Here is a 24,069-nt window from a genome sequence, read left to right on the forward strand (position 1 = left end):
TTTTATTCTCTCCTGATCTCCCATTAGAGTGACCACGGATTTATTATGTCTGATTTTACACAGTTAGCTATTCAGTGTATTTTCATCACTGATGACAAATTTTTCTTGCCAAGATATATTTCTCAGCATTTGGTCAACTAAACTATATTAGGCATATAGAAGGCAACATGCTAGAAGCATACTGAGGACACAAAGACCAAAGATAAATTCTCCCTGAATTCAAGTCAAGTTATGAAGACAGATAAGTAAAGAAATTATTATACAAGAATAATAAAAAAATTTATAGTCTGAGCACAAGGAAAGAAGATGGGAGAAGTATATAAACGATCCTGGGAAAAAGTCCTACAAAACTTAACAGAAAAGATGAAATACCTCCCACAGAGGTGAAGCAAGCTATTTTGTAGACTTGACCAAATAAAAGTATGGAGGTTATAAGGGCTCTGATGGAAAGTGCTAGAAACAAAGGAAACATCAGGTATGAACTCTACAAAATAAGATAAGAGGATAATGTGTCATTTCTCTGCTAAATAAATTTCAATGGTTCCCATCCTTTATATGGTGCGAACCAAAATTTTTATTTCATAGTTCAAGAACCTTGATGATCTTATACATGTTATTTTTTCAGACACACGTTTCAGTTCATCTCTTAAATCATTAGGGATTACAGGCACATCAGCTTACTTGCTGTTGAGTGGACACCAAAAGCTATTTCTTACTCCTGCACCATTTTGTATATTACTTCTCTATCCTTTAAAAACTTTTCTCTTCTCTACGTACTCCTTTTACCACCTATCAATATTTTGTTTTTCACCAAATTTCAATTTAAATATCGATTCTGTAGTGATAACCAATCGGAACTGATTTAGCCCAATGAGTGGTGTTTAGTGCTCCAATGAGATCTTGCCTTAATTTCATTTCAAATGTCTTCTTTCTTTTTTTTTTTTTTTAAAGATTTTTATTTATTTATTTGACAGAGAGAGATCACAAGTAGGCAGAGAGGCAGGCAGAGAGAGAGGAGGAAGCAGACTCCCCGCTGAGCAGAGAGCCCGATGTGGGACTTGATCCCAGGACTCTGAGATCATGACCTGAGCCAAAGGCAGCGGCTTAACCCACTGAGCCACCCAGGCGCCCCTCACATGTCTTATTTCTAATTATTGTATATTCCCTTCCAAAGCCCAGTCATAAGCTCCCTTGAGAAAAGGAGATTTTTGAAATGTATGTTTATATCCCTAAATTGTTAACTTTGTACAAAACAGGCTTCAGAAAATATTTTGCAAATCAGTGAATCAATAAGGAATAATACAGAGAAAATTTCACTATTTTCGGATGGAGAATCCATTCTCCTGTCCCAGACCTGATTTTTTTTTTTTTAAGATTTTATTTATTTATTTGACAGAGAGAGAGAGAGGTCATAAGCAGGCAGAGAGGCAGGCAGAGAGAGAGAGAGGGAAGTAGGCTCCCTGGTGAGCAGAGAGCCCATGCAGGCTTAGATCCCAGGACCCTGAGATCATGACCCGAGATGAAAGCAGAGGCTTAACCCACTGAGCCACCCAGGCACCCCCAGATCTGGTTTTAATGAGAATACTCTGAACCCATAAGTAGTGTGAGAAGTGAGGGTCCTACATGATGAGTTTATGTAATACTAAATAGTGACTCAGCTGTTTTCCAGATGATAGATTTACCTTACTGCTGAATATGTATACTGTTCACTGAAAATAAAGTAAGAGCAATAAACTAAATGGTCCAAGACAAAAGAAATAGTTTGAGAGTCTGTATGAGGTGAGGGTTGGGGACTGGAAACAGAATCAGAAAGCTAGACAGATGGAGCAAGGAATGATAGTTATAAAAGAGAGATCCAATGAATATTTAAGTTTGCTCAATATTACAAAGTGCATATTCATTTTACAATATTAAAAAACTAAAAATCTAGACTTAAGTGACTCTTTGATAGATTTGGATCTGTTTTAGAAATATAATGAAGTGTTGGGCCATACTTTAAAGGTAACAGGTTAAGAAAAAAATTGACAGTGTTTATAGTTTCCAGTAACTGGTTTAAGTGACTATAAAAAAAATAAAAGAGTAACTGACTGAAGTGTTATATCCTATCCTTTGTTCATGGTCTACAATTTTCCCTCCTTATTTATAATGGGAAGACAAATAAGCGCTATTTTCTAAAAGTCAAAGTAGCAGAATTAGGGGCACCTGGGTGACTCCATGGTTAAGTGTCTGCCTTCTGCTCAGGCCATGATCCCAGGGTCTTGGGATCAATCCCTACATCGCATCAGGGCTCCCTGCTCAGTGGGGAGCCTGCTTCTCCCCCTCACTCTGACTGCTACACCCCGTGCTGTGCTCTCTTTCTCTGTCAAATAAGTAAATAAATAAATAAATAAAATCTTTAAAAAAAAAGCCAAAGTAGCAGAATAAATAAAATATTTGGTAAGAACTGATGAGACATATATTGTATTACATATATTAAATATTTCTGAAAAAAATTGTCATTGGTAGCCAGACATCCTGATGGGGCACTGAAGAATATCAATGCTGTAGCTTTTTGGTTTCACAATCGAAATTATATCTTAAGCTCCTTAAATGCCAAAAAGGTTATCTGCATCCATGAGGTAATAGATACTACCTCAATATTATATATTGAATATACAATAAGAATTTGGACTTTTATCCAGACACATTTAGACACCACTAAATTATACTTAGCTTAGTTGAAAAAAAAAGCTGAAAAATTTATGTTTCAGTCACCAAAATTAGTAATTTTATGAAAGATGGGTAAGATAGTGAGTTAAAAGCAAATGAATAGCACACAGAGATTAGGAACTTGGGATCTAAGGTCAAGTTCTGTCACTTGGGAGCTCTGTGGCTATTTTCATGTCACAGGGTCTCACTACACTTTTGTTTCCTCAAATATAAAACAGACTTAGTAATAGGAGCAAAAACACATAGTTTATATAAAAATGGAATGACAGACTTTGAAAATAGTCAATATTTGAGTTCTTAACTACCTGCTGCCATTTTATTATGATTATATCACCACTTCTTATTTAAATAATATAGCAGTAATCCCCAATTTCTTATCTCCTTAGGATTCTAAAAATATATTTTTACATTAATGTAAAACATTCTTCTAATTGAACTTGCAATATAGACCTGTTTTCCTGAATGCCACATATTCTTCCCTAGAATGTTCTTTTTTGATACATTAATGCCAATATTGATAGATCAATGGCATTTTATGAAACAAATATTTCTTCATTTAATTTCATTAAAACTATAATTTATTATTTCTGACTTATCATCTTGAATAATTTTAAAGCATTCTATGCCTTGCTTTATGAGCTGCTTTTTTATTATACTTATTAATAATAATTTTTTCAAGGAGTTATTTATTTGGCGGGGGAAGTGTGGGAGCAGAGGGAGAGCAGGAGAGAGAGAATCTCAAGCTGACCCCCTGCTGAGGATGGAATCCTACATGGGGTTTGATACTGGGACCCCGAGATCATAACCTGAACCAAAATCAAGAGTCGGATGCCTAACTAACTGAGTCACTTGGCACCCACTTTGTTCTTCTTTGTATCCCTTTTTCTCCCAGAGTAATTTAGAAGGATAGGTCCAGAGAAAACATAACCAATATTCTTCCCATCTTTAAATTTGCTTGCATAATTTTCATTTCATCCTGTACTTCACTACAAACCAGTTGGCCTCATAATGGACTCTACATCATTAAATATTTACAAAAAAGAATGATCATGTTTAGTGGTGTGATACCTTTAAAAAACACAGAAACCCACACTATGGTATAAGAGGTAATCCTCGGGGCACCTGGGTGGCTCAGTGGGTTAAAGCCTCTGCCTTCGGCTCAGGTCATGATCCCAGGGTTCTGGGATCGAGCCCCGCATCGGGCTGTCTGCTCCGCGGACAGCCTGCTTCCTCCTCTCTCTCTGCCTACTTGTGATCTCTGTCTGTCAAATAAATAAATAAAATTTAAAAAAAAAAAAAAGAGGTAATCCTCTTATTTCCCCAAAACAAGTCTTTATCCCATTTAACTTTACTCATTAACTTTCTCTCATTTAACTTCTATCCCCTTTTCTTCATTCTCCTCTTTTTATTTATTTTTCATACTTGGCTTCTCTCATTTTAGTAGGTGGCATTTGCCTAAATCAAATCATCCCCAAATGAATTTTGCCTAGTTTCTTAAATATAGCTTTTGCATTTCCTTGTAATCTGGCCTATGAGTGATTTTTTTTTTTTTTGTCATTTAAACCCTATCTTTCACAGTAAAATCATGCATCATAATTATTAAAGAGTAGGAATATCAGTACTAACTTCTTCCCAGTTGCTACAGCTACAGCTGATATGATATAATTGACAATTGCTCAGTTTGACTATAATTGAAAGTGATGGCCTGCCCAGGAGAGATAACCTAACAGCATAACAAAGTATCACACTTGCCAGATACCACCTTCCTTGTAGTTATCTGCTATAAAACTAATTTTTCTTGAGCCTCTCCTTTTTCTGTGAAAAAGAAATCTGTTATTTTATGTTTCAGGTTAAAAATACAAACAATGATGAGATAACTGTAGTGACAGAAAATCCCATTGTATGATGAAATTCATTCATTAAGGGCTGATTTCCATAGCACTAAGTGGACCATTGGAGAGGCTGATTTAACTTGAGTCTCCAGCTAACTGGTAAGAATTATCAGCTAAAAGTAACTGAATCATCAAACTGTATTTGTGGCTCTCATGATGAAATCAAATTAGCTGTATAAGATAAAGGTTAGTTAAGGAGGTCAATCATGACAGGCCAAAATATTGGCCAGATCCAGAGACACGGTGCTATTACGTGCCATGCTTACATAATAATTAGCAAAGTAGAGCCACAGACTAGAAGGCTGGTAAACATTTTATTGGAAAATAACAAGTCACACCTTAATGACACTGCCATTGCTTTTCTACCTCTCTCTCTTACAATAAAGCTTCCTAATTAAAGTCTGTAATTTTTGAATTGTAAAGTATATTTTAACAGATACAAAACAGGGATTTTAGCATTTGTTTCTCAAGTTTTCATGTACACATATACACAGATACAACTTCTTCACCCTTGTTTGAGTTACATTCAATTTATAAATTATTTTTGAGGAAAACTGGAATCCTAATGGCCCTGTATTTGCAAAATAACTTTTTCTACAAAAATTCTGGAAAAGAGATTATTAAGACAGATGGATTTTCTTACTTTCTCACTAGTTCACAATGATTCTAAAATCAATTTCAGGAAAAAAAGAGTTTCCCATTAAAGTAAGCATTCCTTGCTTTAATGGAATTTTAAAGGGGATTTAATTTATGATTTTTTTGGCTTTATAATTTCTTATTGTTTTTTTCTTGTATGTCTGGGGAGAGTAATACATGAATTAGAATAACATATTAGTAGATAATAATCCAATTTTTAAAGGAAATGTTTCTTTTTTTTTTTTTTAAGATTTTATTTATTTATTTGACAGACAGAGATCACAAGTAGGCAGAGAGGCAGCAGAAAGAGAGAGGAGGAAGCAGGCTCTCACTAAGCAGAGACCGATGCGGGGCTTGATCCCAGGACCCTGAGATCATGACCTGCGCTGAAGGCAGAGGCTTAACCCTCTGAGCCACCCAGGCACCCCAGGAAATGTTTCTTTTATTTAGGCTTCTTTTTGATAGTAGATTTCTCATGCATAATGTTACTGGGTGAAATACTGAATAATAACTATGTTCTAATTATATAACACATTCTTATACATTTCTAATTATGTTTCACTATACCTTACACTTTTCAAAATGTTATGCATGAAAATAATTTTGCTTGGACCCTTGAAGAGCATCTTTCTTGCAAACTATTTCATTATTTTCTTTGTTTCCTCTGCCTTCCTTTCTTCCTTCACTGTATTCAGGTTATAGTTCAAATGTAAACTACAGAGACTATATCTTTTGTTTACCACAAAAATAGCTGGTATAGTGTGTATGTGTGTGTATATACACAAAGATATGAGGAGGGAGGGAGAAGAGAAAGAGACAATCCTCATGCAAACATATATAAATATATATGAATGGACCAAATTATATTAGTGACTTTCTCTTAAAAATTACAATTTAGAAAACTATTGTTCAGTAATATTACCATAACAATTAGAAGATGAAAGAGGGTAATGCAGTTCAATCATTGGCCACAGGATGCCCGAAATGCTTAATTAGAAAAGCAGTTAGGCCAGTGAAACAGTTCACATTTCTTAGCACCAGCTGGATGCAAGTGACTATAAGAGATTCTTGGAGAATACAAGGATATAACTAAATCAATCCTCCAAAATGATTTTTATTTATCACTGATACGCAATTGATGTGATCTATAGGACTGTTTTCAGGAATGATCACTTTTTTTTTTTTTTTTTTAAAGATTTTATTTATTTGACAGACAGAGATCACAGGTAGGCAGAGAGGCAGGCAGAGAGAGAGGAGGAAGCAGGCTCCCCACTGAGCAGAGAGCCCGATGCGGGGCTCGATCCCAGGACCTGAGATCATGACCTGAGCCGAAGGCAGAGGCTTAACCCACTGAGCCACCCAGGCGCCCCAAGGAATGATCACTTTAAGTTCGAAGCAAAACTATCAGCTCACCAACATTACTGATATGGTGCCACTAACAGAAAAGGAATAATGTAATCCATTCTAGTAAACTCTGTTAGACGCATTCTTTTTTTTTTTTTTTTTTTTTTAAATTTATTTTTTATTTTCAGCATAACAGTATTCATTATTTTTCACCACACCCAGTGCTCCATGCAATTCGTGCCCTTTATAATACCCACCACCTAGTACCCCAACCTCCCACCCCCCACCCCTTCAAAACCCTCAGATTGTTTTTCAGAGTCCATAGTCTCTCATGGTTCACCTCCCCTTCCAGTTTCCCCCAACTCCCTTCTCCTCTCTAACTCCCCATGTCCTCCATGCTATTTGTTATGCTCCACAAATAAGTGAAACCATATGATAATTGACTCTCTCTGCTTGACTTATTTCACTCAGCATAATAATCTCTTCCAGTCCCGTCCATGTTGCTACAAAAGTTGGGTATTGGTCCTTTCTTTTTTTTTTTTTTTTTTTTTTTTATAAACATATATTTTTATCCCCAGGGGTACAGGTCTGTGAATCACCAGGTTTACACACTTCACAGCACTCACCAAAGCACATACCCTCCCCAATGTCCATAATCCCACCCCCTTCTCCCAAACCCCCTCCCCCCAGCAACTCTCAGTTTGTTTTGTGAGATTAAGAGTCACTTATGGTTTGTCTCCCTCCCAATCCCATCTTGTTTCATTTATTCTTCTCCTACCCACTTAAGCCTCCATGTTGCATCACCACTTCCTCATATCAGGGAGATCATATGATAGTTGTCTTTCTCTGCTTGACTTATTTCGCTAAGCATGATACGCTCTAGTTCCATCCATGTTGTCGCAAATGGCAAGATTTCATTTCTTTTGATGGCTGCATAGTATTCCATTGTGTATATATACCACATCTTCTTGATCCATTCATCTGTGGATGGACATCTAGGTTCTTTCCATAGTTTGGCTATTGTGGACATTGCTGCTATAAACATTCGGGTGCATGTGCCCCTTTGGATCACTACATTTGTATCTTTAGGGTAAATACCCAATAGTGCAATTGCTGGGTCATAGGGCAGTTCTATTTTCAACATTCTGAGGAACCTCCATGCTGTTTTCCAGAGTGGCTGCACCAGCTTGCATTCCCACCAACAGTGTAGGAGGGTTCCCCTTTCTCCACATCCTCGCCAGCATCTGTCATTTCCTGACTTGTTGATTTTAGCCATTCGGACTGGTGTGAGGTGATATCTCATTGTGGTTTTGATTTGTATTTCCCTGATGCCGAGTGATATGGAGCACTTTTTCATGTGTCTGTTGGCCATCTGGATGTCTTCTTTGCAGAAATGTCTGTTCATGTCCTCTGCCCATTTCTTGATTGGATTATTTGTTCTTTGGGTGTTGAGTTTGCTAAGTTCTTTATAGATTCTGGACACTAGTCCTTTATCTGATATGTCGTTTGCAAATATCTTCTCCCATTCTGTCAGTTGTCTTTTGATTTTTTTAACTGTTTCCTTTGCTGTGCAAAAGCTTTTGATCTTGATGAAATCCCAATAGTTCATTTTTTCCCTTGCTTCCCTTGCCTTTTGCGTCAATTAGATTTTAAGCCAAAGACTATAATAAGAGATGAGGAAGGACACTATATCATACTCAAAGGGTCTGTCCAACAAGAAGATTTAACAATTTTAAATATCTATGCCCCCAACGTGGGAGCAGCCAACTATATAAACCAATTAATAACAAAATCAAAGAAACACATCAACAACAATACAATAATAGTAGGGGACTTTAACACTCCCCTCACTGAAATGGACAGGTCATCCAAGCAAAAGATCAGCAAGGAAATAAAGGCCTTAAACGACACACTGGACCAGATGGACATCACAGATATATTCAGAATATTTCATCCCAAAGCAACAGAATACACATTCTTCTCTAGTGCACATGGAACATTCTCCAGAATAGATCACATCCTTGGTCCTAAATCAGGACTCAACCGGTATCAAAAGATTGGGATCATTCCCTGCATATTTTCAGACCACAATGCTCTAAAGCTAGAACTCAACCACAAAAGGAAGTTTGGAAAGAACCCAAATACATGGAGACTAAACAGTATCCTTCTAAAGAATGAATGGGTCAACCGGGAAATTAAAGAAGAATTGAAAAAAATCATGGAAACAAATGATAATGAAAATACAACAGTTCAAAATCTGTGGGACACAATAAAGGCAGTCCTGAGAGGAAAATATATAGCGGTACAAGCCTTTCTCAAGAAACAAGAAAGGTCTCAGGTACACAACCTAACCCTACACCTAAAGGAGCTGGAGAAAGAACAAGAAAGAAACCCTAAGCCCAGCAGGAGAAGAGAAATCATAAAGATCAGAGCAGAAATCAATGAAATAGAAACCAAAAAAACAATAGAACAAATCAACGAAAGTAGGAGCTGGTTCTTTGAAAGAATTAATAAAATTGATAAACCCCTGGCCCGACTTATCAAAAAGAAAAGAGAAAGGACCCAAATAAATAAAATCATGAATGAAAGAGGAGAGATCACAACTAACACCAAAGAAATACAAACTATTATAAGAACATACTATGAGCAACTCTACGGCAATAAATTTGTTAGACGCATTCTTAAGAAGCATTATATTAGTAAATTATATCTTTAAAATAACTTCTTTTAGCAAGGTTTAGAATTATTAATAGCAAGGTGTTTTAATAAATATAAATGTATACTCATAAAACAAATATCCCTGGTCAAAATGGTTAGACTATACTCATTTTTTGTTCAAAGTTAATTACATTTAGCTTAATTTTATCATCTTCAACAGCAGTATCACTTAATCTGCTCAGGCATTCTCATAAATTCCTCATCCATTGTTAGGATTTTAAAAAAGAGAGAGAGAGTAAAATGTCCCACAGAATCCTAATTCTTGATCATTTTATGACCAGGGACAGGCTGCATTATGATTTAGGTTCTGTTTCTAACTCAAAAACACTGTTGTATCTATGTTATGCTATAAAAACTTGTCCCTTAAGAGAAATACCTACATAGAAATACACTGTTATTATAACTTCTAGTTTGACTAGGCTCTGATCAGTTAATTAAACAGAACCAGAGAGAAATCCAATTCTAATCAGACATGTTGCAAATCAGAAAGAAAGACAGGTTTCTACCTTCTCATTTTTTACCAATGCTCTTATTATATGATTAAACTTCCTTATGATTTTATATTTACTTAGAAATTTTAAAGACTGCATAACTTTTAATCCATTTTAAGAAGTAAGATTTAGGGGCGCCTGGGCAGCTCAGTGGGTTAAAGCCTCTCTGCCTTTAACTCAGGTCATGATCCCGGGGTCCTGGGATCGAGCCCCGCATTGGGCTCTCTGTTCAGCAGGGAGCCTGCTTCCTCCTCTCTCTCTTTGCCTGCCTCTCTGCCTGCTTGTGATCTCTCTCTCTCTCTGTCAAATAAATAAATAAAATAAAATCTTTCAAAAAAACAAAAGAAGTAAGATTTATTATGCTTTCCTCCCAATTATAAGAAATTTCTTATTGTAGAAAATATTTAATATTTTGAAGATCAAAAAGAGAAATTTGGAAAATACCATACTTAGACATAATCTCTGGTGTCACATATGTTTAAATTAAATAGGAAACTGGGTCTATATTTTTACTAGATTTTTTCCCACTTAATCAAAAAGTCACTTTGAGGATTCTGAAATACACATGTTAAACATGATAAACTATGTGTTATTCAACAATTCTCTATTAGTTAATTTTTTGTGCTCTAAGCTTTTGTGCTTCTATTTTGATCAATTCCTATAAATTTGGATTTTCCTTAAAATGTTAGGTTTGGCATATAAATCATACTTGAAAATATTTTGCTTGTACAGACTATTTCTAGGACAGACTATAAATGTTAGAATATCCAACAGGCATTATTTTAATGAACATATATACATGGCTATTAAATTTTATGCAACTCCAAATAAAAGCAGTATCCCCAAAGGTATTCTATTCTTCTTGAAGCAAAAAGTAGAAAGTAATTCCCTTTGATTGAAAAAAAAAAAAAAACAATAATACTCATTTAACATGAAGACATCTGTATATGATGAATTTTAACTCATTGAAAATAGTTCATACAGAGGTATTTACAGCTCTACAGTCCTACAGCTAGGAGAATTCCTTTGAAAGGACTTTTGATACTGAATAAAAATAAATGAAGCTATATAGGAACATTCTAATTGATGTATGCAAATAAGAGATTTGAACAGCTAGTAGAACAGAAAACTAGTGAGAAATTCCAAATCTACAATTTTAAAATCTGAAATTTGTACAGTTTAAGAATCAAACAGTGATTTTATTCATTGTTATTTATTTGTCAAGCAGGGTTTTTAGATGTTGATATGTAATTATAAAGTGATAAGTGGTGAGAAAAGAATCTTCCCTCAAACTATTAAAAAGGCAATTTCTATTTCATTATTACATAATCATCACCATTTGTGCTTAAAAGTCACACATAGGGTGCCTGAGTGGCTCAGTGGGTTAAGCCTCTGTCTTTGGGTTGGGTCACGATCTCAGGGTCCTGGGATTGAGCCCTGCATCAGGCTCTCTGCTAAGCAGGGAGCCTGCTTCCCCTTCTCTGTCTCCACCTGCCTCTCTACCTACTTGTGATCTCTTTCTCACTGTCAAATAAATAAATAAAATCTTTAAAAAAAAATTAAAAAGTGACATCAGTGGGACACTTGGATGGCTCAGTCCTTAAGCCTCTGCTTTTGGCTGAGGTCATGTTTCCAGGGTCCTGGAATTGAGCCCTGCATCAAGCCCCATATTGGGTCCCCTGCTCCACAGGAAGTCTGCTTCTCCCTCTCCCATTCCCGGTGCTTGTGTTCCCTCTCTTGCTGTGTTTCTCTCTGTCAAAAAAATTTAAAAACAACAACAACAACAAAAAAAAAAACACAACTTTTTTTTTTTAAGTGACATGAAAAACAGTACTTTTGATAGTCAGTAAATAATTAAAAGTTCAAATATACTGATCTCATTGGTTTTGGAAATCATAGTTAAATCTAAAAAGACTGGTTTTCCCTGTGTTGAAGTTTCTTGGACTAACCCAATAATACTTAAAGTATATGAAATTGCTTCTAGGTCTGGTGTTTGAATATCAAGTCAAGATGATATAATGTATTAAAAAAAACTAATATCATGTGAATTGGAAAATTGTTATACCATAACTGTAACACACTGTATGGTATAACAATTTTCCCTGCTCCCCACATATAAAATAGCAGACTGAGAAGTGGCCCTCCCAAGGGTACTGACACCCTAATCTCTGGAACCCATTAATATCACTTTATGTAGCCAACAAAGAAGGAAGGAAGGAAGGACACAAGCAAGCAAGCAAGGAAGGAAGGAAAAAACAATAAAAGTTTTGCAGATATTATTAAAAGTTTTTAAATGGGAAGACTATCTTGGATTACCTGGGTGGGACCAATGTAATCACATAAATGGATATTTCATGCACACAAATGGACAATGTGACTAGAAAAGAATGAGATTTGAAGGTGTTAGCCTTTAAGATTGTAGTGATGTGTCCACAAGCCAAGGAATCTTAGCAGCTACCAGAAGCTGGAAGAAGCAAGGATGTGATTTTCCCTGGAGCCTCTGGAAGTAATGTGGGACCCAATTTAGGCTCAGTTATACTAATTTCAGACTTCTGGATTTCAGAACTAGGATAAAAGGAATTTCTGTTTTTTAGGCCACGAAGTTTGCGGTAATTTGTTACAGAAGCCACAGAAAGCTAATATATCCACCCAACTCTTCTGTTCTCCAAAATCTCCCTGTCAGTGAAATATAAACCTGGAGATTATAATGCCTAGTACGTGGAGATGTGCAATTACCTTCAAAACACTGAGATCTACTCCCATTGGACAACTGTATCACTGCTTCAGAATCTGTCCATTGTTAATGCTTGAATGACACTCAGACAGAAATATTTTTTTAAACTTATTTGTCTTATGTAATTGCTGTGAAAATCGATAATTGAAAATGAGGTACTCTTGTTTTATGACTCTCAATCAGTTTTCAGTATATTTCCAATATTCTAACAATATAGGGTTGCTTTATTGTTTTCAGAACTATTGCATAAAGTTCTAGGATGCAGAAATCAATAAATTTAGAGTCCTGAATATTGACAGATTTGTAAAAAAATGAGTTAAGTACCTGGAAAATATATAATTTCAAGTAATGTTTTATTGGAACTAACTTCAAAGGCAAGGAAGAGGAAAAGCAAGTGATAACCATTATCAATATGATGGGCTGATACTTTTTAGTTGGGAAAATGGATTACATGATACTAAAAATATTGAAAATTCTAATAAACAAATAGTAGTCTTAAATTTATCAACCATCAGAGTTGGCCTTGAAAAGTTCGAGAGGTGTTAAATTGATGATTACTTAATATCTGTCAACCTAATAGTTATACCAAATATTCTTCTGTATCACTTTTCAGCAAATATTTTAACACTCAGTAAATACTGTGACATCAGGCCCAGTGGATTAAGTGGAAAGCATTATTTTAGGTATACACATACTCCTTGACCGTTTTGACCACTTCAATGGCTTCTATGACTCTAATTCACCAATGTATCCTAAGATGCCAAAGAATGTTGAATCCTCTTTTTTTTACGGCAAATAATTAATTTAAAGAAGATGCAGTCTTATCCATATATTGAATTATAGCCTTCAAACTGTACTTCATGAAAGAATTTATGGCACACATGGACAATGATATTATTTGTAAGGCTCACTAACATAAATAATCATTTTATTATTTCAGTCTGCTGCTGAAATGATTGATTCAGGGGCTTTGCCCACCCCAGGTTCCTGAAGGACTCAACATGCCAAGATATTTGCAATCTATTAGCTGTGACACTATTGGGAAGTTCCGCTAAGGAAAACATATATAATGCACAATTTCTTTTTAAAAAGATATGCTTGCTTATCTATCAAAAATAAAGTCTGCCTGTTTGACCTGATCAATAGGATAGCTAGTTTTGTACAAGTCTTTATATAGTCACTTAAAGGATGTTTTTGGAGTATCACATAGCTGAGCCATTAATTGTGTGACAATTGTAGCTAACATGGACAAATCAATGAGGCAATGTTCAACTTAATGGACAAATGTAAACATGAATATGTACTTCTACAGTATTCTAAACTAGTACTTGGTACTTTTTAGATTGCAACTATTTGTTTGAATAGTGACGTTCCAAATTTACATATATTAATGTATCTTTAAATGTTAAGAAGGAATTAAAACTACCCGAGTGTTTTTTTTCCATCTTAGAAGTACTTTTCATTACCTTTCTTTCCTTGTTTTTCTTTTCTTTCTTTCTTTTTTTATGTACTAAATGACTTCTCTTTTACTATCTCAAAGGCAGGACTCAAATCCATTACCATGGATTATTAATTAATTAAACATCTGTACTTAAATGCATACTACATAAGAAGAAATATTGAATGTAGAAAGCTCACTCTCAGAGGAGTTAAAATAAATTATCACAGACATAAGAACTATTTCTCAAATCAATCTAAAAAGAAAAATATTTAATTAATTAAAAGTTTGGTGATTTTAAGTTTTCTTCCCAAACACTGAATAACATTTAGATTTGAATATGTGGTTCTCTGGACTTGTTCCCACATCAGAGCTCTTGAGCCCAAAATACCACCATAGCAAACAATATTCACCCAATATGGTATGACTAAGATTTTACTACTGATAGTATGTAATCAAGAAGACAGGTATTCAGAAGACACACATCATGTGAAATATTGTTAAATGTCTATCATGTCACTTATGTTGGCACACACACACACACACACAAATGTACCCAGTAAAAATTCTAATAGAACTTTTATCCAAAAGGAAGTTAGGAAGTTGTAATGTTGGAGCAATTTTAAATGTTTGGGAGAACTTGATGATTAAGCCCATACTTAAAATCTAATGTCCTTTGAGGACAAATACCATATGATTTTACTTATAAGTGAAATCTAAAAAACAAAACAAATGAACAAACAAACCTAAAAGCAGAAACAGACCCATAAATGCAGAGAACAAACTGATGGTCACCAGAGATGCGGGGAGGGGGGATGGGCAAAATGGATGAAGGTGGGTGGGAGTTACATGCTTCCAGTTATGGAATGAGTAAGTCATGGGGATCAAAGGTACAGCATAGGGTCTATAGTCAATGATATTATAATAGCTCTGTGTGGTGACAGACAATAGCTACATTTGTGATGCTTATAATAGCATAATGTACAGAGTTGTCCACTCACTACATTGCACATCTAAAGTAATGTTAACATTGTGTGTCAATTTTACTTCTAAAATTTTTTCAAATCTAATGTCTTACAAAGGACCCAGGAAGAATGAAGCTTCCTTAGTGTGTCAGTTTAACAGAAAAAAAAAAAAAAAAAAAAAAAAAAAATATATATATATATATATATATGTCCTTGTCTGTGTTTGGATGTTTTTAAAACAAACACAGCAAATCACTATTTTTAAATAGATTTATCCTGTCTCCCAATTAGGATAATTTACATATTATTACATAATATATTACATAATTTTATTACATAAGTTACATATATTAGAAGACTGTTTACCATACTCTTAGAATCAATTTCAATTTGAGATGAAAGCTAGGAGGACAGAAAAACTAAGAGATTGAAATCTTTCTGGTTGAAAGAGATGTTTCTAAGTCCAGGGGAAAGAAATAATAGACTTTGTTTACTCAATCAATATTGTCAACCACCACACATCTACTAAATCTTAGTGAAGCAGATTTATATAAATTTTGAAAGTGTCATTGACTTTTTACTTATGACTTTTTAAAAAATTCCTGTTTTCTTTTAGTATTTTTATGAATGTAGAAAGCTCACTCTCAGAGGAGTTAAAATAAATTATCACAGACATAAGAACTATTTCTTAAATCAATCTAAAAAGAAAAATCTCTTAAAAGCCCTTGGTCTAATGCAAAGCACAATTAATTTTTAAATTGTACATCTTTTGGCTATGTATTTATATTCTGAAAACAGTAACAGTGTACAATAAAAATGTTCTTTCGATTTCATTTCTTTTTAAAGACAAAAGTAAAGTTAAAGATTTACTTTATGAGGTTTATATGGTTTTAGCTGCAAACTTTGATTCATCAGTGAAATTCTAATCAATGAAGTGTGTTTCTGAAAATCAATTAAGCATTTTTCTTGAATTAATCTTTTCTTTCTGATGTCAATAGCAGCAGATAAAATGGTAGCCCCCAAATATGTCTCACCTTAATCCCCACAATCTGTGAATATGTTGTGCTATTACACTTATGATTCCCGTTATGCTTAGAGTGGACCTAAGATGGGTAATTACGCAGGTGGGTCTAATCTAAGCATATGAATCTTTTAAAGCAGATAACTTCTTTTTGGCTGGTGGCTGAAAGGGACCTCAGAGAGATTTGTAGCACATGAAGAACTTAAGGTGCTTGCTAGTTTTGGGGATGGGGGAATCCTCTTGAGAAGGAATATCGGTGGCCTCTAGAAAAGCTGAAAACAGTCTCCAGGCAACCACCAGCAAGGAAACATGCACCTCAGTCCCATAACCAAATGAAACTGAATCATTCTAATGACCTGAATGGTCTGGAAGCAGACAGAATGCCAGAGGACCTATGACAGTCACTATCTTGATTTCTGTCTCATCAAACTCTAACCACAGTACTCAACCAAGCCCACCTGGACTTCTGACCTACAGAACTGAGAGAGAATAAGGGGTGTTATTTTAAGCCTCTAAGTTTGTGGTAATTTGTCATTCAGCAATAGCAAACTAATACTTCAATATTGACATTTTCTGTTTTCTAAAAGAGCTTTTAACAGTCAAATAATTTCCCATAAGGACCAAGTGCTATAAATACATTATATTTTTAGTAGACTATCTTTTATACAATCTTTCAGACTGACTTCTGGTATATGTATTTCCTTTTGAATTGTAAGACAGTTTGTTATAGTATGCAAATTATATTATTTACTTAATTTAGTTCAGTCATAGAAAGAAGTATCTAGAAATTAGGACAACTGGGTTTAAAACCAAACTCTATAAGGAATCTACCTTTATAATCTGAAAATATTGGGATTTTTATCTGCTTTTGAAACTATTATTCCTGGAAGAATGCAAAGTGATTTTATTGTTATTTTTCTGGAGAAGCATATCCCTTCTCACATAACCAACCTTAGCTGCAGTGCCCATGGGCGAGTCCAACAATGGCAATAGTAATAAACAGAATGTTTCACTCCTTATGTCAGCCACTTAGAGTGTCAATCACTTTTATTGGAAATAATGATTGCAGAGTGGTATCAACCAAAAGTATTAGCACTAGCAATCACTTTTTGTGTCATTATACAAGAACTCTTTTATAAAGAATGTATTCACAATTTCTTGAGGACTATATCTTGAGGGAAAAAAAAAATCAGGCCTTAGAATGACCATCAAGTAGACACACTATTTGCAAACTAATGCTATTTGATCAAATTTGTTGTCAGTGCATAGGACCTTGGAAAATGTGTTAAAAAACAATGCCCCCAAAAAGCACAATTTTAATGTACATTTAGTACTAAATAACCTTTGAATGAGAGCTTAATATGTATTAACTTTTCCAAAAGTTGAAAAGAAGGTCATGTAATGATGATATGTCAACACTAATAATGGATAGTTACATTTCATTAAATACATTCAGTTCTTCCCATCTTTATGATATCTTTGTTTCTGTGTTTTGCTTGTTTTTAAATTGTCCTAAAGCTAAAATGACTAATTCCCAGTTTAAACGTAGTATTCAAGGATGAAAAGTTTAAAAATCACTTTCCTTTCAAAAGTGTTTTCTCCTGGGGCACCTGGGTGGCTCAGTGGGTTAAAGCCTCTGCCTTTGGCTCGGATCATGGTCCCAGGGTCCTGGGATCTAGCCCCGCATCTGGCTCTCTACTCCACGGGGATCCTGCTTCCTCCTCTCTCTCTCTCTCTACCTACTTGTGATCTCTCTCTGTCAAATAAATAAATAAAATCTTAAAAAAAAAAAAAAGTGTTTTCTCCTATTCAAGGGTAAAACTGAGGTAAGTCCACATGATCATAAAAAAAAAAACAAAAAAACCAAGTTCTGTGTTTGGCTCTAGAAATCATTATTGTATCTTGGTCCAATTACTATGCAAATCTAAGAACGTGTAGCCCAGGTGCTTAGATTCCTCTGGTAATGAGACTGTGGTGTTGGACTGGAGGCCTGTGTAAGGTCTTTAGGGTTCTTGTGGCTCCTGTCTACAGAACATAGGTCTTAGAAGAGACACATGTCTTTCAAATGCAAGGATACAAGGTGTTTTAAGTGAAAATACATCCCAAAAGAGGGTAAAATTTTGTGCCATATTTCTTATTGGTGCATAAATAGTGTGACAGTCATATAGAAATTATATCTTTTCTGACAGAGCCTACATGTAAGTTGAAAAAAATTAGCAACTTATTTCAGTACAAACTTACTTCTGTATAAAATCAGTGTGACAAACACATATTTGAGAGAAATAAAAAAATAAAACATTCTAGAACTCAGACTTCAGTGGATGCTGTGAGCACTGCCCGAGTGGCTCTTTAGGACTGAGGCACTAATCATTATCCAACTGTCAGAAGTGTTGCCTGTTGATAGATAGCTCACAGCTAAGTCCCTTTTCAGGAATTGCCCTCTGCCAAAGTGAGCTGCCTTGCTTATAATTACACTCACCTCCAGGAGCAACCCTCATTTCATGACTGGTCGATGCTAATGTACAAAGTTCCTAGACCCTTGTCTCAACTAGGGACATTTACGAAAAACTGGCTCATATTCAGACCTCTACATGGGATCAGCTGAGGCTTCTGATGTTTCTGTACTGCAGTTCAACCTCTCCTCTGACTGCCCTGCTCCCCTCACTCCATTAAGATGCTGTTCCTGAAAACACTCCTCTCTAAGTGACCTGCATACAAATCTCCATTTCAGAACTTAGTACCAGAAGAACTAACAACCACTGAAAATAGGAGCTGTCCAGGAAAGCAGATGTTAAAGGGAGTTTTGAACTAGATGGCTTCCTGATGACTGGCAGTGAACACCTTATCACTGGAATAAATGGTGTAATGATAGTTCTTGACCTAGATGGTAGCACTAAAACTATTAACATTTTTCCTGTTGGTATTTTAGGATGGCTTGTTTATTTTTTATTTTTTAATTTTTTTATTAACATACACTGTATTATTAGCCCCAGGGGTACAGGTCTATGAATCGCCAGGTTTACACACTTCACAGCACTCACCATAGCACATACCCTCCCCAATATTCATAACCCGACCACCCTCTCCTTACTCCCCTACACGCAGCAACCTCTCAGTTTGTTTTGTGAGATTAAGAATCTCTTATGGTTTGTCTCCCTCCCGATCCCATCTTGTTTCTTTTGTTCTTTTCTTACCCCCCAAACCCCCCATATTGCTTCTGAACTTCCTCATATCAGGGAGATCATATGATAATTGTCTTTCTCTGACGGACTTATTTCACTCAGCATAATACCCTCTAGTTCCATCCACATCTGAATAACTAAACAACATTGCTTACAAGCGATGACAGGCCATTCCCCATGGGGGGTGATGGGAATGCCCATCATTCCCCCAGTTTTGGACACATACGAAAGATCACCATGGCTTTGGAGAGTTCCATAAAACCAAATGATTCCTGTGTTGCAACTGCACTGTAGTTCCAATTTTTCATTTGTCCAATTCCAGTTTTTGTTCTTAAGGACATACTATAATAACTGTGCTGCATGTAAATCTCTGTCTCAGACTTGGCATCCCAGGAAGCTGACCTATGGGTGGAAATCATTACAGGCTATAGCAAAGAGAAAGTTCCCTCAGTTTCTTCAGCAACACAAGATTAGATTTCATAAATCACTTTGATGAAAATACCATAAGCATAAAGAAATATTAATAGCACCATAAGAAATCAGCAAGAACAGGGCTCAATTACATGTGAGAATTTATACACTAGGATCAATATCAATCCTATTATTTTACAAATACAGTACAGATTAAAAAATAGGTTGTGACAATTTTAAGGGGTAAACAGTCCCAATGTCCAAAAACATATTAATAATGTCTATGTCACAATCTCAATAAAGCTGACCCCTAGAGTACTACACAAAGGCTATTTCTAATAATATAACTTTTATTCACTTCTGGCTACTTCAGCTGGGTCTTCCTTTCCATTTAGTTTTTTTCTCTTTCTGTTCTTTTACTCCTTTTTGCACACCTACAAAATGACACACTTTCTTCATATTGTAAGGGGAGTGATGATATCTTGTGCTTTACAAATTAGTTATTATTTTAATATTAAAATGTGACTAGCTTTTTTATTTTTCAAGAGAATGTTATGGAAAGCCAGAAATGATTTTGAAAAAAATGACTGTCTTTTTAATTCAAAACATATTCTCTTTCTTGGTACATCCACATACATATTCTGCTTATTATTTCTTAAGCTCTTTAACTTATTTCTGCCACTTTATATTTGTATGAATATAACATGGGATGATTTTATTCATATTTAAAAGCCATAATAGCTATCATTTATCAATTCATTATGTACTAAATATACTAATTTGTCATGATTGCCCCAATTCAATCTTCAAACAATCCTATGAAGTCGGTACCATTATTATTTCCAATAAAAACTGAATGAACCAAGGGGAATACCTTGGTGGCACAGTCATTCAACCGTCCAATTCTTGTTTTCGGCTCAGGTCGCGATCTCAGCATTCTAGGATAAAGACCACCTTAGGCTATGTGCTAAGCATAGAGTCTCTTAAAACTCTCTCTGCCCCTCTCCCAATCCCTAACATAAATAAATAGTTAAAAAAAAAAAAAACCTGAGTGAACAGACAAAACTAGAATGCTTGCTATAAGCTCTTCAACATTATAATAGATATCCGATGCAACACAGAAAAATGTAAAAAAATTGAAAGTTGGAAAGAAAGAAATTAACCGTTCGCCATTCATAAATGATTATTTATAAGATAATTAACAAATTATTTGTACTAATTAAGAGTTCAACAATGACAGATGATCAATATATAAAGGCAACTATATTCTTATACATAAGGAAACATAGAGCTACTGGATCTGGACTTCTGGCTTAAGATGTAGCTATATAGTTTTCTGTTCTCCAAAACTTCTTTAGAAACAAACAGGTCAACCAATATAGGGCAAGAAAATACATAGCAACTTCAATGATGTTTGTTAACAGGAAACATCTACCCAGAATATGGGTAGATGTAGCCAAATCACTAAGAGAGCCAAGCAGTGGAAATTATAGGAAAAGAAAAGGAATTTCTGATGAGCCACATAAGCCACAGAACTTCTGTACCAGAAATAAAATTCACCTCTAGAAGGCAAGGACTTCACACTGAACAGTCTTGGGTTTCAGGTTCTTGAAAGGTCAACAAAAGTTGAGGAGTCATGTAGGTACAAAAACTAAATGGCTAAGTTCACTAAGGAAAGGGAGGAGCACAGATAGGGAACAGAAACACAGCTGTGGTCATATAAGCCTTATGGGTAGGATTACCTGATTCAGCTAATATTGTCTGGGACATAGTTACACTAAACAAACAAGCAAACAAACAAACAAAATACAAATCTGTTGTTCATTGGAAAATCAAATTTTATCAGGCATCTACATTTTGTCTGGCAACTCTAACTCCAGGATATCAGAAATATCTAGAAGTGTAGAACCTCAACCTGAAGAGACATTACTGAAAGTCAAACAAAAATAAGCAAAATAAGCATATTCAGGGTAAGAGAGATATAAATACTAGAAGAAATGGAACCAGAAGCAGTAGATCCCAGAAAGTCCTTTAACTGTAAAACATACTATTTATTGAGAAGAGCATTGAAAATAGACACACACACAATTTAATTTACAATATTTCAAAATGAACCTAAAGAAATTAAGAAAACAGACCACTGAAAAATAAACAAACAAATATTAGAATTAGTAATTAATGTCAGAAATTAGATGTTTAGATAGTGAGAAGATTAAAATAAGAACTGACAGTTCTCAAGGAAGATTTAGAAGAAAAAAAATCTTCAGAAATATGCTGACTAATTGAATATAATAATATAAATAAATAAATAAATAAATAAAATAATGGTAGAATTAAAACGAATTAACCAAAGAAAGATTGACTATAAGGTGAATAAATGGTGTAGAGAAAGGTGTAAAGGATAAAACAGATATAAGGGGGAAAGTTCTTGAAAGGATTTAAGAAATTAAATATATACACACACTGAAAACAGAAACTTTCAAAAATGAAATCACAGTATGAAACATTTTAATATTTAAGCCTCTAATTCAATAAAAACTTACTTGAAATAAAAGAGAAGTTATGGAGCACCTTAAAACATAAAGGAAACATATGTCAGTAGAAGTACTGCTTCTTTTAAACTGAGGAATAACTCATATATAATAAAACATATATTATTATGTATTATATGTATTGTATATTATTATGTATTAGTTTTGACCATTGTAAACCTAAGTAATATCCACGAAAGCACTGGGAGCTTGCAGAAATATATCAGTATGTGAAATTAAGATATTACCAAAAAGATTCCTCCCATTAGCTACTTATCTTATAAACGGAAGACTTTATTTATGATTGTAACAAAACTCTATTAATCCACATGCTTGTGAGAGTAGCCAGGAAAGCCTGTAAGTTTCTCAAGAAAAGAGTAAAAGGATCATAGAAAATTTAAAGTAATCAATGAAAGGACAGAAGGAAAAGTAATAAAAGGAAGGCAAGTTTAACATGGTTTGGATGATTTCAGCGAAAATATCTATGCCAACCATTTACTACTTCATGTGGTGCTCAGGAAATACTGCATTCTGGAAACTTTATTGGTGTTAGGCACTCTGGTAGATGTTAACTTGGAGACATAGCCCCATACACTGCCTGTTCTTATTGGCTCACTGTCAACATGAGGCATGGAGACATCAGCTAGTTAGAGATTATGTAGTAATTAATGTCATTACTTAAATCAGTGAGATTGAAGTTAGCTTGGGGTGGGCAGAGAGAACTCTTAGCTCGGCCCTCACTGCACCTTTCTGTGGGGGAGAGTCAGGTTGCTTCGAAAACCAGTGAGCCAACAAATCTCTATTTCCTAGCTAAAGCTCCTTTTAATGTCCTCATTTGTCATCCTCTGCACTAAAGCAGTTATGGTTTATAAAAGAAACTATTAGCTGTTTGAGAACCCATAAGCACCCTAAAAGTCTTCAGAGCTCCATCAAGTTCACCACTTCAAACAATGGATAAAGCAGTCATTGTACCTTGGGGTAGTCATAAGATATCATGGATGAAATGTTTTAAATCAAAATGGTCAACGACTTTTGCTACAGTCTTACCATTCTGGCTAAATATTTATTCTCATAACAAACATTTATTGAGCCTATAAATTGGGCTGGAAGCTGCAGATAGAGCGATAAATAACAGGTAGTTTGCGTTCAAAGTTCTCAGTCTACTGGAGGAGTTGGGCAAAGAAATGAATGATTTTCATATGTGGAAACATGTTATGGGGAATAAAGGAGTAGCTCGCTCAGTTTAGGATGAATCTTATCCTTGGGAGCTCGTGGAGGACTGCAGAATATCATTACTCAACCACTTTTTATTTTAAAGGCCTTTCAAACAGGAAACCTATTTAAAAAATCCCCTCATTCGAGCTGGGCTCTTGGTTTTGTAAAACTGGTCTGCAATCACAAAGATGTAGCTCTTGCAACATCAGAGATGAATGCCATTTTGGATAAAAATTTAAATCAAAAACCTGATAGGGCAAGAGGCAACTAAATATGAGAGCAAACAGCTGACACTTTAAATAAAATGGGAATATATCCAAATGTCAAAACAGTATTGATGATTTTAGCAATTAAAAGAGCAGTAGGCTTCCACACATTTCACAAAAGAGCAAGTTCAGCTTTGCCTCAATTAACCCAGATTTCAATTCAAGGGCAGAAGAATCATGAGCCAAATGGATCCTCCACAAATCCCATAGTGAAAGTGTAACATATTAAATCTGGGCACCTTTCAACATATTTTTAAAGCCCATTTTTTAAACTGTGGCTTTATTTATGGCTGCTAATTTCTCTACCTGATGATCTGGCTGTGACTAATTAAAAACTTAAAATTCAATGTAAAAATATAAAATTAGCAATCCAGAAAAAAAAAAGCCAAAGACATAAAGAGTTGACTCTGATTTTTCAAAACAACAAAGGACAGAATGAAAATGAATTTGTTCTGCCCTTGTACCCAATGCATAATAAGACTGAGAGGACAAACTTAGTAAAGTTAAAGGGCAATA

At 35.0% G+C, this 24,069-nt stretch overlaps 1 protein-coding gene across 5 annotated transcripts in view; it reads right to left on the minus strand.

Annotated features, from left to right (window-relative positions):
• The window catches only part of NKAIN2 (sodium/potassium transporting ATPase interacting 2), a gene marked incomplete at its 3' end in the record, with an annotated part of 1,000,956 nt that overhangs the window by 465,813 nt on the left and 511,074 nt on the right, over positions 1 to 24,069 (minus strand). The gene's annotated exons all lie outside the window — the stretch shown is intronic.

This window comes from Mustela nivalis (genome assembly GCF_964662115.1).
Source record: "Mustela nivalis genome assembly, chromosome: 5".
NCBI lineage: Eukaryota > Metazoa > Chordata > Mammalia > Carnivora > Mustelidae > Mustela > Mustela nivalis.